The sequence below is a fragment of the Balaenoptera physalus genome (genome assembly GCF_965194825.1).
Source record: "Balaenoptera physalus genome assembly, chromosome: 8".
NCBI classification, from domain to species: Eukaryota; Metazoa; Chordata; class Mammalia; order Artiodactyla; family Balaenopteridae; genus Balaenoptera; species Balaenoptera physalus.
In genome coordinates, this window is record NC_138887.1 from 93,283,425 (window position 1) to 93,301,829 (window position 18,405).

The following is an 18,405-nucleotide window of genomic DNA, read 5'->3' on the forward strand; positions in this document are numbered from 1 at the left end:
ACAGCTCTCTCTAACGAGGACAGACTTTCTTCCCTGGCCATATCCCCATTTTGATCAGTGCAAAGCTACAGCAATGTTTATGATGACAAACATTTAGAGGAGATGGATGATTCAGTGTACATCTAGTCCACATAACTGGAAAATACTGACTGCATATCTCCTAAACTGTTTCCTTGAGTCAAGAGCCATGTCTTTTTAATCTTTGCATGATCTAGCACATGTTTATAGAAGACCCTCCTTGAAGGAGAGAATAGAAGACCAGTAATATTATCTACAAATATGAACAAGTCATTTATTTCATACAACCTGACTAGTGTCAGTGTATTCATTTAATATTTTTACTATAAATATTTAAATGCAGTTTTGTGGCACTAAGGTTAGAAATATCACCTAGATGCTAAAGGTGTTTTTCCTTTATTACTGGCAATTATCATCCTAGAGCAGGTTTCTATAAATAAAGGAGATTTGTTGATTTAGTTAGGCTTAACTTTGATTAGCTTTTTAAGATCTGAAATTGATTTATCTAGGCCAAGTGAAGTATGCAAAATATAAGGTATTTCTTTCCATTATGAGATTTCTGAGTCCACGTTGAAACTGTAAATTTATGGTCTCTGCAAGTCTTCTGAGGCATCTGGACTGGGAATGCTGAAGCCAGAATTAGGTAAGCAACAATTAGTATCCAAGTATAATTTCTGTGGTTCCAAGAGTCTTACCATACACTGTGCTATTATCTCCAGTTGGTTTCCTTTGTTTCCTTTCTGTTTTTGCCCCTATTAATGTCTTGGTTCACACAAGGAATTTATGTTAGAAATGTTATTATTTGAGGAAGTTCAGGGCAGTGCTGGCTTCTATACATGAAATATGAGCAAATGAATTGCTCCCTTTAGCTTCCCGCAAAGAAGTCATGTAGCAGTGCTGCTCTGAACAAGATTTCAGCTCTCAGTAATGTGCCTTTGTTGTTTATTGAATATTTCATTATGTATGAGGACATGTTTTAACTTTGTATACCAGTCTGCTTCCTTTTGCTAAATTTCACAACCTTAAAAGGTCTTGGGAGTTGGAAACAACTGAACACTCTTTTGAGATTTGTGACTGCCATCCGTCTGGTTAGAATTACTCATAGATCTTGCAAGAGTAGCAACGATGCATCCATTATAACCATCAGTCAGGACGGTCATTAAGCATTTTCTGCAGTCGAGATTGCTGTGCCAGATGGTACTTCAGGAACAATAGACAATGCACTCCAAACTGCCAAGCATTTGTTCTGTGCCATTTTAACTTAGGGCTGGCAGAAGAATAAAATAAAGCAAAAGTACCTGTGAGAGTAAAACTCCTAAAAGTGGCTTTCTAGCCCCAGGCTCTTTTCTTTACATACAAAGACATATCAGTCCTTGCATTTTGAAATGTATATTGTCTAATAATATACACTGATCTGTAAAGATCATTAGTTCGTTTACAAAAATGTACCTCTCTTTCTGCTACTGTACCCCAAGATTTTTCTTGAAGTGACATTTTATAGTTTAATAAGAAGCTCCTTTTGGAGCAATATGAGATTGACTTGCTTTGTTATAATGAAGTACCTATGATGGCTCTCCCGTAGTAAGTGATAAATCCTTACTTAATGATACATAATGATGGATAAGTGTTATTTGCCCTTTGAAACTTTAATTATGTCTTATAACTATCTATGTCCCCCAGAATATGCAGAATTCCTAGGCATGTTCAAAAGAGTGAAGTGGATCTCATGGGGTCAAGACCTGATTTCTCACCTGACAGTGGCAGTCCTCAGTCCTATTGCTCTAATTCATAGAAATTCCCTACATTCCTCAGTTCATTCTACCAACTCAATCGCTTTGTCCAATCAGTATCTTCATGGTTATATTTACAAACAGCCCTCATGAGGCTTAGTCATCTCCTGTTTTCCTGAGTTTGGTTTCCTAGGTCTGTTTTGTTCTTCAAATATTCTTCATATTATTAAATCCCACATTAAGTCCCTTCTTTTCAACGAAGGCTTCTCAATCCCCAATCCAGATGGACCTTTTTTCCAGATCTATTCATTCCCTTCATAACACTCTTGAAGCAACATACCCACAAACATTGTGAAAGGGAAAATATTATTTTTTTAAGACTTAAAAACCAAAGAGGAAAGAGAATGAAGAGAATGAAAAGTGTGTTCTAGTAGAGGTCAATTCAATGCTGTCTGACTGGTATGATGTCTTCAAGTGACTTTTCTGAACGCACCTGCACCCTTCTTTCAGAGACCTTGTTTTACCCAAGCTCTAACCACATCCACCAGATGAGAAGTGCCTTCTGCTTTAACAGTCCATCCACACTGGCCTTGCTCTTAGTATAAGGGGAAGCATGACATCCAAGCTGGGCAAATGGCCTTAACTGGAATGTTTCTCTCTCTCTCTTTACCTTGAATATAGGAAAGAAAATTTTCCCTTTTAAGTGTTTCAGGTATATGAGCCTGGAACTAATGGTGGCCAACTGTTCACCTCATAGATAAGATAGCCTGGACAATAAGGTCAATACACCAGAGCCACAATTAGCATGTGAGAGACTCATACCATTCTAACTCTAGTTCTCATAACCAAAAGTATGATCAAGTTCTTTCCTTCCCATGGCTTGAATAAGCTGGTTTGAATTTGGTTCTGACCTTTGAATTTTAAAGTCTCTGTATAATACCCACCACAAAGGTCAACATGATTTCTGAAAACAGTCCTTGGAAAACATTCCTACAATTATGTCAAATGTGTTTTGGAAATTATAAAACATAGCTTCTCCTCATTGGAAACAAACCTTCCTCTAGCTATAAGAAAAAAAAAATCACTTTTGAATTAATACAGGATACTCTGTGTAATATTGGGGATAGCAGAATAATTTTTAGGAAGTAAATATAGTAAGATACTTCAAATGGCTATATGCTTTAATGAAGGTAAATAATTGCTGAGTTAATCAAATGAAAGCATATCTTAGTAAGGGCAGTTAAGTAATGTGGCATACGGTATAAGGCATACATATATATGTGTATATATGAATGCATCTATTTATATATATATATAGAAACAAACATATATACACATCTATTTATGAATACATACATATATATCATTTATTGATAAAGATAGAGAGATGCATGTTAGAGTAATCAGAAATATGACTGTGCAAAATTGTACGGTACATAGCCTTCAAATTATGTTCTATAAATACCTTTTTTAAGTTTCTATAAATGTCTTTTCTATCAAGCTTTAGAGAGAAGAAGGTCAAGGCTCATTAAAATTTTTCATTTCTTAATTTTTGTTTCTGTTCTACATCTGTAGTTTAGTTCATGCTAAAAGTTATTATATATATATTGATTTACAGTTTTCAAAAGATAAAAGAAAAAAGTAAAAAGAAATTACAATTGATTCCACAACTGACAGGTAATTGTTGGAAATTTTGTTGTTATAATGTTGGCATTTTCAGGGAACTCAGAAATAACCTAGTGCTGTACTGCCCATCTGTCTTCCTCATAATCATTATGAAGTATAAAGACATAAGGAAACCGAATATTGGAAACAGGGTTTTTCTTTTTATTACCTGTGTTTTTACCTAAGTTACATCTCCCTAATTGAATGTATAGGAATGTAGAGCTAAGGCCTAGGTAATATCTCTTCTACTCCTCAGAACAAATATTGCCAGAACCATCAGATATGGAAACAATGATATACAAATCCCTTATTGGGTATATTACTTTCAAACATTTTCTCCCATTCTGTGTGTTGTCTTTTCACTTTCCTGATCATGGTCTTTGAAGCACAAGGTTTTTAATTTTAAGGAAGTCCAATTTAACAATTTTTTTCTCTTGTCACTTGTTATTAGTCTCTGTATTTAGGATACTTGCATATATTTCTTTTAATAGATGTATTAGTTTAATATATCTGCTATCTTCAGCTTATACTAGTAAAAATGTAAAGAATGAAATAAAACCAAGAGGAGTTCATTTATTCTCTCACATCCCTTACAAACATCTACAAAATTCTGTCTACAATAGCCTTACAGAACAGCAGTCAAACCTTGAGTTGCTTCTGATGCAGACTTAGAGATATTTAGGACTATCTCTAGGATATTGATCCGGTAAGGCTGCTGGAATCATAAAGGAGTGCATATTTTAAGTAGTTTAGGGGATAGCTAATATGTAGTTTGTGTTTCTTAGGAAAGGTAAAACCTGAGGGCTGGAGGGATGGGATTTCCAAATACTGACCATTTTCTTGTAAAGCTTCTGAAAACCTAGTAGTAATGCTTTTGAACCACAGAAAAAAAATCTAAATTAAAAAATATAAGATATATTCATTGAATAAATGAATGAATAAAGACATTAATAAACTTTAACCTGCCCACCATTTTCCTCTAAAATAGCTCTAAGCGTGAAAGAGAGAGGGGGGAGGGGGAAGAGGGAGAGAGAGGAAGAAAGAAAGGGAATTTCAGATAGGCTTTATGCTATTTGTGGGTGATAATTTTGGAGATTCTGAAGGGATAGTGTAATATGGTCTACAGACAATACCCCCCCCCCACTTAATTAGCTCCAGCTAATTTCTTTCTTGCGGTATTTCTATCAATTTGATTTCAAGGATATGCTTAATTCATAAAATCAATTTAAAGCCTTTCTGCTTTTTTTTTCCTGTTGAGAACACATTTTCTATTGTACTGTGGTAGGCAGAAATTTTGCCCCTTATCTGCACCCCCAGTGTCATTCCTGTGGTTAGGTTATGTTATGTCACATGACACAAGAAACTTTGAATATGTAATGAAAGTTACTAATCAACTGGCCTTAAAACAGGAGATTATCCTGGATTATCTATATATGGCATCTTCTTAAAGGAAGAAGAGAAAGTCAAAAAAGGAAATCAGGGAGATGTGATAGAAAGGGATATCGGAGAGATTCTAAGTGTGAAAAGGATCCACTGTTGCTTGAGGATGGAGAGGGCCCTGTGGAAAATCTGAGAAAGCAGTGAATTCTGCTAATAACCAGTGATTGTGGAATAGAAACCAGAGCCCCAGATGAGAACAGTAGACCCAGCTGACACCTTGATTTCAGCCTCCTCAGATCTTGAGCAGAGAATCCAACCATGCTGTGCTGGACTTCTGTCCTACAGAAGCTGAGATACTGACAAATGAGTGTCATTTCAAGATGCTAAATTTGTAGTAATTTGTTATATAGCAATAAAAAACATAGAAATGGCAACAACTGGAAATAGGTTTTTAATTCTAGTGAAGAGAGCTTTATGACATCTCTCACCTAATCGTGTAGATATCCTCAGTGATACAGGAAGTGGGACCTTTGTCTAAGAATTAGGAAGGAAATATAAATGGTGAGATAAAAGCTGACAATTCCTCTGTGCTCATTAAGTACCAAGCAGCTAGTGAGGTGTCTGTTTAGCCCTACCCAGAGATCATCTTGTCCCTATATATAGACCCATGTAGCTCCAGACAAATGTATTTGTACAATGATTTGATAATCGATAACCCTGTTCACAGTAGTTAGAACTAGGGAGAGCATTCACCCAGCCTGGCCCAAAGTGCCTTTATGAGAATTGGAAAAATACCATTCATTGCCAATTTGGAATGATGGAAATGTAAACACTCAAGAACTGTGTTAAGTCCTGTTTTATTATGGGTGCACTGATAATCAGAAGAGAACACTTTGTATTTCCTATGGTTGTTCAAACTTTTGTTCAAGTACATTTCTGAAGCCTGACATCATTTTCTACAAGATATTCCGTATTCTGATGAGACTAGGACGAGAGAGGAATACTGTGACTAATGGGACATGCACTAGGTACAGGGAGAAATATCAGTAGAGACTGTTCAATAACACTGGACAGGGGAGTAGAGGTGTATGGATGAGCAGTCAAATTTCATTTATGCCCACAAATGGGAAAGGACTTAAGTCAAGAGATTGAGCATACAAGAAGCATCAGAGAGCACAGTTAGGAGAGTCCAAAAAAGAGGAAAACAGTTGAGATTCATCAGGGAAAGGAGTCTTAGGTGCTGGATTAGACAGATGGATAGGGAGGTTGGAATTTTGCAAGGTGGTGAATGTAGGGCATTAGTTGCAAACTGGGCTCCATAGTCTGGGAGGGTGAGCATATATAGGATGGTTGTTGAGAGCCCAGACCCCTGGATACAGCAGACCACAGCTTGAAGGTAGGTTCTGTCCATCACTAGTTGTGTGTCTTTGGAAAAGCTCTTTAACCTTTCTTATCTACAATTTTTGAACTTGTAAAATGAGAATAATGATAAAATATTGTCTTAGATTTATTGTGAGAGGATAAAGATGTAGAGGCCACCACCCAATGACAAGTTAAGGATCAAAGCAATTATTATAAGATAAATATGTGAAAAAACCTTAACTTTGTGGAGCTAGCAAAAAAAAAAAATCAATGTAAATATGAAGTATATAAAAAGGATTATCACTACATACATTTTAAATATTACTAATAATGAATGCAAACGGTGTATATACTGATAAGCCCAAATATGTCATATATTAAAGTTTTGGTCAAAATATAACTGCTGACCTACAATTAATTTAATATAAATATGTTCAGAATGTTTTAGCTAAAGGTTAATTGTAAAAAAAAAAAATCAATGTCTACTACCCTAATTATTTCTCCCTACACTTTAATCATTAAGAAACAATTAAGAAAAATTCTCTGTATTTAAGGTGACTATTAATTTATCTTCTAAACAAGGACACTTAAGAAGTTTAAAAATATGTCACAAACAATTAGCAGGTACTAATTTTGAGGGATAAAATGAGAATATTTAGGCAAACAGCCATCCTCTCTACAGAATTTTAAATGTCTGTTTATAATTGCTTGATAGAGATAAGAAAAGTAAAATGGTGTCAGTCTGACTTGGGGCTTCCCTATTCTTCAACTTGTTTCAATACCACCCCCATTCCCTTGCACCCCACCACCTTCACAGAAAAATCATAGGCCATGATTATGATCAGGCTTCATAAAACCAACGATTTTTGTTTTGTTTTTAAAGTAAGTAAAATGCAGCGGGAGTAAGGAGAGGATTCTGTGAAGGCCGCAGCTGAAGGATTTCTTACCTTCTCTTCACTTTGAACTCCATTTCATCTACATCTCCCAAGAAAGCAGCCTTTGCCCCAACAGGCCAGTGTGCTAGACCTGCAATGTGTGAGTGAGACCTCAGAGCTTACTGGAATCTCATAGGACCAGCAGGTGTAGACATTTATTTCCCCCTCTTCACTCTGATATGAATAAAAATGTATCAGTTAAAGGCCCAGACTATCAGAAGGGAACAAACCATTGTTTAAACTATGCCCTCAGAGATGAAATTTTCTTAGTGTCTCTGATCTCTTGGCATGCTGGAATGGAAAGAAGCTCAAGTTTGCTGTCTTCTCCCTGGCTCTAGAGCTGGAAGACGGCATGAAGACCAGACAGGAGAGAGTCCTCCTTCTTGTGTCTGGACATGCACTGGCCAGCTGCCTGCTGAACAAAGTCAGCCATAGATCATGGTCTATTGTGCCTTCCAGCTACCACAAAACACAGTGTTCATCACCCAACATCAGGACCTAATTTCTAAAGAGCAAGGTAACTAAAATAAAATACATTTAAAAGATGAGGAAGCACAAAACCATGTTTTTTTCTCTAGTCTGAAGGCATGATTAATATCACGCCTGTGTTCCCCATCTCGGTTTGGAATCAATTCAGATTGACAAAAGAATACAAATGGGAAATAAGTATCACTTATTTTATTTAAAATGCTGATATTAGAGGATGAAGTGCAGATGTGCAGCAAAAATAGGCATGCTAATGTTGAAACCTAAAATTAGGTAAACTTCCCTGTACACATAGGCGTCAGTGGTCAATGACTAGGCTCTCCACATGGTGTCTGTCTCTGTTAAACTTGGGGTTGATCAGAATGTATCTTTTCTCTATGTGTCAAATGCCCAAAAGATAGGAGGATGGAGAGAGCTGTGTTACACATGTCAGTTATTTCCAATATTCAGTGATCAGGTAATTCATTCTACATATATCATGACAGAATAAGAATGAGGCAATGGGTTAAGGGTGTTCGGGGAAATTTCATCCTAGAACTGTGAAAGACACATTCTCCCAGCATACCTCTGCCACTCCAGCCCTAAACAAAGTTCTTCCCGAGGATTGCTCCATTAAGATTAAATAAAGCAATTGAAAATGAGAGCACCATTCCAGGTAATGCCTTACAAAAGAAGGCATTGACATCAGTTATATTTGCAGTACAATTATGCCGATGTGGAAGATTGACGTCTGAACATCTTTCACCAGGGCACAGGCGTAAGGTAGGAGAAAGAGAAATTGGTGACATCTCTATTTGCTTCTACTTTTACTATACCTGTACCTAATAAATGGGTTCCCCCCCGCATTTTTTAGCATAGGAAAGAAAGTACATAATTAGGTTGAGCCATGAAGGTGAGATAGAGATAAGTAAAATATATCTTCTGTGAATTAAGTTAGCTTACTTAAGCAATCCCGAAAAAGTACACTTAACAGAGACCATTCAGTATTTAATAAATTATTCAATATTTTTGATTAAGACCAGGCTTTGTACAAATTAAGTTTGGAATAGAGAAAACCTTGATTCAAATTTAAATCTACCTCTTCAAATGTAGTGTAAATTACTGGAGTCTAAGAAACTAATTTTTTTAAAAAACTATTATTTGAGAAGAGTTTTAGATTTACAGATGTAAACTTTATCACCTGACTGAGGTAGTGTTTGTCAGGTTTCTCCATTGTTAATTGATTCTTTTTTTTCCACCCTCTTTCCATATTGTATTCTTTAGAAGGAAGTCACTATGAGTATCTCACACATAAAAAGTATGAGTTATGATTTATGCTTTATCTCCTTGAAGGAGGTATATCTACATGACTTATTTGGAATTCTTATACAAAGGATATTTGTCTCTCTTCCCCATTTATTTATTTATTCAATCATTTATTTCTATCAATATGGGCTCATTGATATTTATTTTATAATTTGGGTTATAATCTAGTTTTATGTTATTTATTTTGTTGCTCAAATTGTTCTAGTTTTGGCCATTGGAAGCCATTTCAGTTATCTCCCATGCCCCTTGACATAACTCCGTAATAGTGCTTTTGTATTTTAGCACTCCCTTATTTTGGGCATAAGATTCTCTAGGATCATCTTGTACATGTTTCACTCATTTCTAAAGTTGCTTAGCTCAGCACCATTTCAGCCTACCCTCTTTGATGAGGTTATATAAAACTTTTGTAACGCAGCAAGATGCATTTGTCACAGTCTACATTCTACTCTGATATCCTGTCTCCTAAATGACTTTTTTTTAAATTTGCATACACTATAATTTGAGTCTGTGTGCTGTAAAGTTTTATGCATTTTAACAAATGCATAATATTGAGTATCCATTGCTATAATGTCATACAAAAGAGTTTCACCACCCCCCAAAAAATCATCTGTGCTTCATCTGTTCTACTTACACACCATCCCATACCCCTGGAAATCACTAATCTGTTGACAGAGTCAATAGTTTTGCCTTTTCTAGAAACTCATATAAATAGAGTTATATAGCATATATCCTTCTCAGACTGGTTTCTTTGCTCATCAAGCACAACTAAGATTCAAACATAATTTTGTGTGACTTGACAGCTAATTTTTTTTCAAGTAATATGTTACTGATAGCCATTAAACAATCTAATATTTGAATGCCTTTTTCACCATGTTTTTAATTGAGGTATAATTGACATACAACATTATATTAGTTTCAGGTGTACAACATAATGATTCAATATTTGTATATATTGTGAAATGAAGAACAGCATAAGTCTAATGTTAATTCATTTTTACCTGCTGAATAGTATTCCATTTTCACAGCTTCTTTGTCCATCCACCCATGGATTGTCCTAAAAGTCCACTTGAATTGCTTCCAGTTTTTGGTAATTAAGACTATGGTAATTAAGACAACATTCAGAAATAGGTTTTTTGTGTGGACATATGTTTTAAAATCAGTTGGGTAAATATGGAGGATTGTGATTACTGTATCTTATAGTAGGTATCCTTACCATCAATTGATATTGTGAGGTTTGTTTTTGTATTTTAACCATTCTAATAGGTATTTATTGACAACTAATTATTTGAATTTGCAGTTACCTAAAGCCAAATGATGTTGAGTATATTTTCACATGCTTATACCCATATATCTTCATGTGCTGTGGTGTCTTATATGTATTTTTTAGTTTCTTTATTGTTGAGTTTTAAGAGTTCATTGTATATTTTGGATACAAGTCCAGTATGTGAGTTCCAAATATTCTCCAGATGGTGACTTGTCTTTTCATTATTTTAACTGTGTTTTCACAGAGCAAAGTATTTGAATTTTAATAAAGTCCAACTTGTTAATTTTTTCATTCATAAGTTATGCTTTTATAATTGTCTCTAAAAACTCATCACTAAACCCAAGGCCGCTAACTTTCACCTATGTTTTCTTTAAAAGTTTTATAGTTTTTCAACTTATATATTAATATATGGTCCATATTGAGGGATTTTATGTAAGATACAACCTATGTTAAATTTTATTTTTGCATATGGATGTTCAAGTGTTCCATTATCATTTCTTGAAGACTTTCCTTTCTCTATTGAATTTCCTTTTTACCTCTGTCAAAAATCAGTTGACTATATTTTTGTAGTTCAATTTCTGGGTTCTCCATTCCATTCCCTTTATCTATGTGACTATTATTTCCACAATGAAATGCTATGTCGATTATTGTAGCTTTATATTAAATCTTAGAGTAGTGTGAGTCCTGCAACTTTGTTCCTCTTCCTCAGTATTGTGTTGACTATTCTAAATTCTTTTTCTTTCCATATAAATTTTAGAATTAGTTTATCAGTATCTACAAAATAGCTTGCTGAGATTTTGATTGGTATTGCATTGGATCTATAGATCAGATTGAAAAGAATTAACATCTTAACGATACTGAGTCATGTGTTTCATAAACATGGACTCTCTCCATTTATTTTGTTCTTTTATTTTTATCAGTGTTTTATAGCTTTTCTCATATACATTCTGTACATATTGATTTATATATGTGTTAGATATAAAAAGACATTAAAAAAGTAATTTTCTACCTCTCATACTTTCTTTGAAAATAATTATATGTTATGTCTAGCCATGTGAAGATATAGCCAGCCTAGAATAGTCCATTTTAACTATGTAATTCTTTCCCTGGCTTCTTAATCAATAGCTAGTGGCATGAACAAGGTAGTTGCTTCACTCTGGAGGAAGCTGACTCTTGCTATGGCCATTTTCCTTATTAAATGTCAGTTATTCCAATAGAGGTGACTCACCTTAGGATCATGTATTTTTATTTTAATAATCGTAGTGTTTTAGACACAGATGATACTGAGGTTAAAAAGAAGAATTCTTCATTTATTTTTATTTCTTTTCATTATTGATTACCTATTTCAGAATGTTCCAATTCAGTTACCTCTTGCTCTTTCATTAAACCAGAACACAAAGTCTGTATTTGTGAAAATATCATCAAAATACCTTGAAAGATAGTAATTCGCCTTCAGAGAACATAATTCAACTTTGGTTCTGTGATATATCACATCACTTGTTGTGACTTTTCTAATAGCATTTAACTTCAATTTTGTAGTCGTTGGGGATTATTTTATAGAAGTAGGAAATCTAAACACCCAAAGATATCTCAGGCTCTCATTTCCAGATATTTAAAGACATAATTTAATGGGATGATCAAAGTTATGTGTAAACCAAAAATTAAAAGGAAAATAAAAATTCAATTACCAAGAAATTTTCTTCACCTTTTTGTAATTCGAATAAGTTTGCCATTCTTAAAATGACTTAGTTCAAAGGCAAAAACAGGAAAATAACAAAGAAAAGTTAGGTTTTCATTATGCAATGTTTGTTTCTTCTCTGATAATTGGTTATATAGCTGAAGGCTTTTTCCCCCATCCATTTACTATATGAATAAATAACAAGAATAATATAGGCTCAAAGCCTAGCAATGGGTCAGTATTTTCTCCAGGGAAAGATGAAAGTTTTTATTTTATAAATTTTTTCCATAGCTCTGCAGTTCATCAAGATAGAATGCAGCAATTCAGATGGAATTTAGGCAATGCAGATGGAGCAAAACTATTAGAAAGTAGTCAAGAGCCATTCCACTTATCGTTTAATGTGTTTCTCTCAGGGTTTTATTTTTAGGCTGTAGGCTCCTTCCTAGCACTTTTGTTCAACTCTTCCTTGAGCCTTTTATCTGTTTTATGAGCTTTTCACTCCATCTTTGGAAAACTAATCTATTATTATTTTCTTCATGAAAACTGCTACTGAGGGAAATGAAACTGTCCATGAACCAATAACTAATTGTGGTCTCATTTTTCGATCTGTAAATTGCACTGAACTACCTGTTTCTTTTCCTCAGCCCAGGTTTGGTATATGAATATAAAATTATTTATCATGACAATGATAACTGAAATTGAGTTCCAAGGAAGTAAAATGGTATAGTTTATTCCTCAAAATTCATGTCTCAAAAGTAGTCTGTTGAAAAGTAAATTGTAAAAGCTCACAGTTAGATTGTTTTGATGTTAAAAATTTTAAGGTAAATAGGAAAAATTGAATGATTCATAAGTCTGAAAATGAGTTATGTTTCCATTTAACTCAATCTTAGCACAAAAATCAAAATGCTAAAAATATAAAGATTTTAGGCTGAGGACTCTAAAAATCTTTGGGTAATTAAGTTATAGGCCGTTAGGTGCCTCCTCAGCAAGAGCTAATTTGAAACTTTTTGCCTTTAGCTATTATAGCAAGTGTGTGTAATGCTGACCAAACCGTTGAGTTTTTTGGCTAACGAAAACATTAGGAGCCAGTACTCTTTTTTCTGACACTTTTCTGATTCACTGAACATCGTTCAGATTACCTACAGATATTAATTTACTAAACCACTAGCAAACCACATAATTTAATGAGAGTCTTACAATTATGTGGTAACTATGTGATTCCCACATGAGTATCTAGAAAAAATGGAGCACTGTCAAAAATAAATCCATCTTATTGGGACAGCAATTGCTTAATAATGAACCTACAGTACCCTGAAGCACAAGAAAATGACCCTAGTGGTAATGGTGGTAATGTGTTTAATCACTTTAGTTGAATGGTTTTTAGAGAAGATAAACAATCTGGGAAGTAGCTAGTGGAAAGCAGCCACATAGCACAGGGAGATCAGCTCAGTGCTTTGTGATCACCTAGAGGGGTGGGATAGGGAGGGTGGGAGGGAGGGAGATGCAAGAGGGAAGAGATATGGGAACATATGTATATGTATAACTGATTCACTTTGTTATAAAGCAGAAACTAACACACCATTGTAAAGCAATTATACTCCAATAATGAAGCTAAAAAAAAAATGTAGCAAGGAAACATTTTGGTTTACTGAACATAGAATTTAATTTTATAAGAGTTTTGAAAGTAGTATTTGTAAAGATAAAGTAGATATTTGACTCGACATTCTCCAGAGCAGGATTTCCAAAGAGGCAATGTTTATTGCTAATAGATTTTAATTCCCTGTATTTCCAAAGCTATTATATGCAACATTGCCTAACAAAGCAAATGTGTACACAAAGCCCTTTTTATACTCATTTTAATGTTGATGTTGAGTATAAATAGCAGAAGAAATTGTGGCCAGTGTCTTGAAGTCTAAACTAAAACACAAGAAATGAATTAAATAGGATTTAAATTTTCATCTTTTCATCTAGAGGGAAAAGTTATTCCTAAAGAACAACATTCTGCATATTGAAATTAAGCCCTATTGGAAAAGTCACAAGTGATTTTTTCATGGATATTTTTTATCAGATTGGGAATATTTCCTTCTGATCCTAGTTTGCATAGCATTTTTATCATGAGTAGTGTTCAACTTGGGGAAGTGCGTTTTCTGCAGCTATTGAGAAAATTATATAATTTTTCTTCTTTATTGGTTTCATGTGGTTACTGACATTGATTGCTTTTCACATGCTACCCAACCTTGCATTCCTACAGTGAAACTCCTTGGCATGAGTTATTCCCCTTTTTATAAATTGGTGCATTTCTCTTTTAAAACTTTATTAAGAAATGTGTTTCTATGTACATCAAATACATTATTTGGTAATTTGCTGTTCTTGTAAATTCGTTTGGGAAGTTTAGAGTCATTGTTCTGCTGGCTTCCGATTATAAGTCTGGGTTTGTTTCCTCCTCTAATATTTTCTGAAAGAGTTTACATAGAATTGTTATTATTTTCTCCTTAAATATTTGATCAGATTCATTATAAAGTCAATCAGGCCTACAGTTGTATATTAGGGAAGATTTTTTTTTGGTTCAAATTCAATTGTATTAACAGATATGAGATTATTTAGATTCTCTGTTCTTCCTATGTCTGTTTTGATAAATTTTGGTTCTTAAGGTTTTTGTCCATTTCATCTAAGTTTTCAAATATTAGCTCCTAATATCTCCTTTTAATTCTTTGAATATCTGTAGACTCTTTTGTGATATATCTTCTGCTTAGTGTGAATTTACTTGGATACGAAAAACTTTAGGCAAATACCAAAAAAACAGCATATGTTTTCTCTACTGAATGTTGAACTGGCTATGAAAACATGCATGCAATGTGAGCCTCTTATTGTATGTTTTGATCAAGCCTCTGAAAAAACAGATATAGGCAATGATGAAGTGTGTGTGTGTGTGTGTGTGTGTGTGTGTGTGTGTGTGTGAGTGTATGTACACATGTGCTACTATATTGGACAGCTCAAGATTCTATATGCTTATGAAAAATCACTACTCCTCCCATTAAATGTCTCCTGGTTAAAGGTCATTGGAATCAATTATGTCCAATTAGATTGTTCCCAGAAGTTAAAACAAACAAACAAACAAAAAACAACTGAAAATTTACCTCTACCACAGTAGGCTATGGGATGTATTTATTCATTTTACTTTGTACTGTAAAATCGTTCTCCTGTTCCACATGAATTTAATTAGGAGTTTGAGGAATAGATTGCGAAACATTTAGTAGTCACCACTCCTTAAAAACAGTAGAAACACAATTCACTAAAAAGCATGACATTTTATCTTTATTTCCCATGGAATAAAAGTAATCACTGATCACTGACACAACAAAGTATCTGCTTTAGCTTCTGAGGATTTCTCATACTATAATATTTTTTCTAAAATGTTGTAAAGAGTAATTTTTTCTAAAATATTTTAGAGATTATCATAGTTTTACTTTTCTGCTCCTTCACCCCACTTTATTTTTTTACCCAGGGGAGTAGTAGACAAACACTTTTATATTTTAAAAAAATTACTTGCGTTTTCCATCACTTTTTGAATACAATTTACATTATTAGTATTTTTAAAAATGCAAAAAAAGAGACTAAACTGTTCTTGTAAGAAAAATTTTTTGTAGGAAATCATGTCTGTTTAATCCAGACATTAATCATTTATTTTATCTTTAATCATATGTAGTTTTTTGAGTAGAAAAGCAAAAGGAGAATGGTTTTGATAGAGAAATATATCAGCATAAACAAATTTTAGGGAAAGTATGTTTTTCTAAGAACAGGAAACATAAGCTATTTTTTTAACTATCCAATACTGTTTCAGCTTTCACCACCAATAGTTCTGCCTAATTTACCAGAGCGAGGTGTGTGTGTGTGTGTGTCTGTGTGTGTGTGTGTTGTATAGCAGGATCGAGGGGTATTTACATGGGTATATACCCATGACTACATTCTTAAAGAAGTAATATTTCTGTACCTACAATGAATATTGGAGTTGTGTGTTCATTCCTGAGACTGCCTCATGGATGATATTCATAATTTAATAATGATTGAGGTTTGTATATAGCTCATCTTTTTAAATAGACCTGAAAGTCCTTAATAGCATGAAATGTCTAGTTCATGTTTCTCTTTCTTATTACCTAGAATACTATCTCAGTCTTAAATCTAATGCCTATAGAACAGTCAATGTTGAGATAGGAGTTTGTAAAATTTTAGTCTTAAAAACGACTTTGGAGACAATCTTGTTCCTATCCCTGCCATCAACATAAATTTCATATTTTTTGGTGGGTGATTATTTGAACTTACATAAATTTCTACTCAAAAAAAGAAAAAAAAAGAGATACAGTATTACCCTGCCTTGCCTGAAGAAATCCAAAATATCCAGACCAACAAGACTAGATAATAGCCTTGTTAGTCCCCCTCCTCTATTTTCCACACCCTGTCCCACTTCACCTGTATTCTCCATATATAGGTCATACATAGATAACTTTTCACTTAATATGACTCAATCAAATAGATACAGAAGAGTGATATTCAATTATTTAATAACAATAATGGTACAAGCACAATCCTGTCAAAATAAGGTACTAAATAGTTCTAGCCACAAGTAAATTGTACATACCACTATATTGGTGTATTCCAGCTAGATATCATTCCTGAAAATATCCAAATTAATGAGGAAATGGAAAATAGAAAGAAAGAATTTTTAAAGAAATATGTACCAAATTTTTGCAAATCACATTTGATTTTCACAACATATTATAAAGAAAAGAGTACACTCTCTCCTACCCACACTTGGACACTTAGGTTTGGTGAATTCAAGTTACCTTTAAGAGAGTAACTTCAGAAGATAGAATTAAAATGTAAATCGTGAATTAAAGTTCAGTCTATTTGTTACATCAATACAGGAACTGAACAAGAAGTAAAAGAATTGCGCTAATCCCATAATAGTTAAAAGACAAACATAACATTTGTCTTTTTCTTCTTCCATTGTGATTTTACTTCAAGGCTATTTGGAACTGATTTGGATTAAGAAAATTGTCATAAGCATTTTTGTACACTTTTCTTTTCTTGGAGTATAGGGTCTTGCAGGAAAGGAGTATCATTCCTATAAATGAATGATCTATGACTGCACCTGAAAATGGAGATGAGATCTGTATAATTGTGGTGTGCGGAAGGACAGTTCTGTGGATGTGGAAATGTCATGCAGCACCTGGGCTGCTCTCTGTCATGACACTTCTCTTCATTCTCCTCAACCAGGCTTCCCATTGAGCCCCCTCCCCAGTGAGGGTGAGGTGTCTATTTTCAGCCTAGATCCCTCATACCTAATCACACCTCCCCTGAGACACAGCCTCCACTATGCTTCCCACCAACTCTTTATAGTCACCCAGCTCATTATTCCCAATCCCTTCTCAACATATGCTTTCTTAAAGTTCCTCAATATTTCCACCCACTGTCTGTTTTCTCCACTTTTTGACTTTTCAGAACTTAAATCCAAATATATTGCTTGTTTATACATATATAATTGTACTTTAGACATTAAAATTCAATCACCTTTCCAAATATGAATACGAATAGCTTTAAGACATTTATATAATATTTAAGACAAATTATAAACAAAATAAAACAAATCTGAGCACTTATAAGATTAGTAATATTTAAATAAGCTCTTCAAACAGGACTAAACTTATTAAAAGTACAATTTTTATAATATAAGTGTGATTTACATAGGTTTCCAAGTTATTGATTTGATTCATCTATAGAAATCATGTTTCCTATATAAAAACAACTGCAAAACTCACTGTAATTTTAGTTCATTTGGCACACTTTAAATCTTGTTAAGGAGCTGTGTGGGTAGACAAAATATGAGCATACATGGGTGCCAATAAAAACGTTCTTGAGAAAAGCTACAAATGTTTAAGTATAGGAAATTTTATAGGACTTTGGAGTTAAGTACATTTCCTTTATTGAAACACATTTTTGTAATACAGTAATTGTGTTAGAAAAATTATATCAGGAACACTCATGTATAGTTTTATCAAGGTATTCAATTTTTTGTAGCCTGGAAGAGAATGAGTTACAGAACTTCTGCAAGACTGATTGAATTTAGATTAGTGGTGAAATCTACAAAATAATAGGCTAGAGTCCCCAAATTCAAGCCTCATAAAGCATATTTATATGAGTTTACAAATCATACAACATGCTATTACGCCTGAGAGGTTTGGATTAAATACTTGTTAAGAAATTGCTAGCAAATACAAGTTTGTGTGCCCAACACACAGGGAGGCCAAACAATACCAAAATGTTGGAGTTTGGAGCAGAGAAAGGTTTATCACAGGACCATGCAAGGCGATGGGTGGCGTATGCCCCGCAAACCCCCGAACTCCCTGAAAGGTTTCAGCAAAGCATTTTTAAAGGCCAGGTGAGGGAAGGGGGTCACAGGGTATGTGATCAGCTCCTGCACAATTCTCACTAATCGTTGAAGGTGAGGTACCAGGGCAGTGTCACAGGGGTTAACCTTATCAATCCTTAGGCTTCAGGAAGCCCGGGGGCTGTGTGCTCATGGTC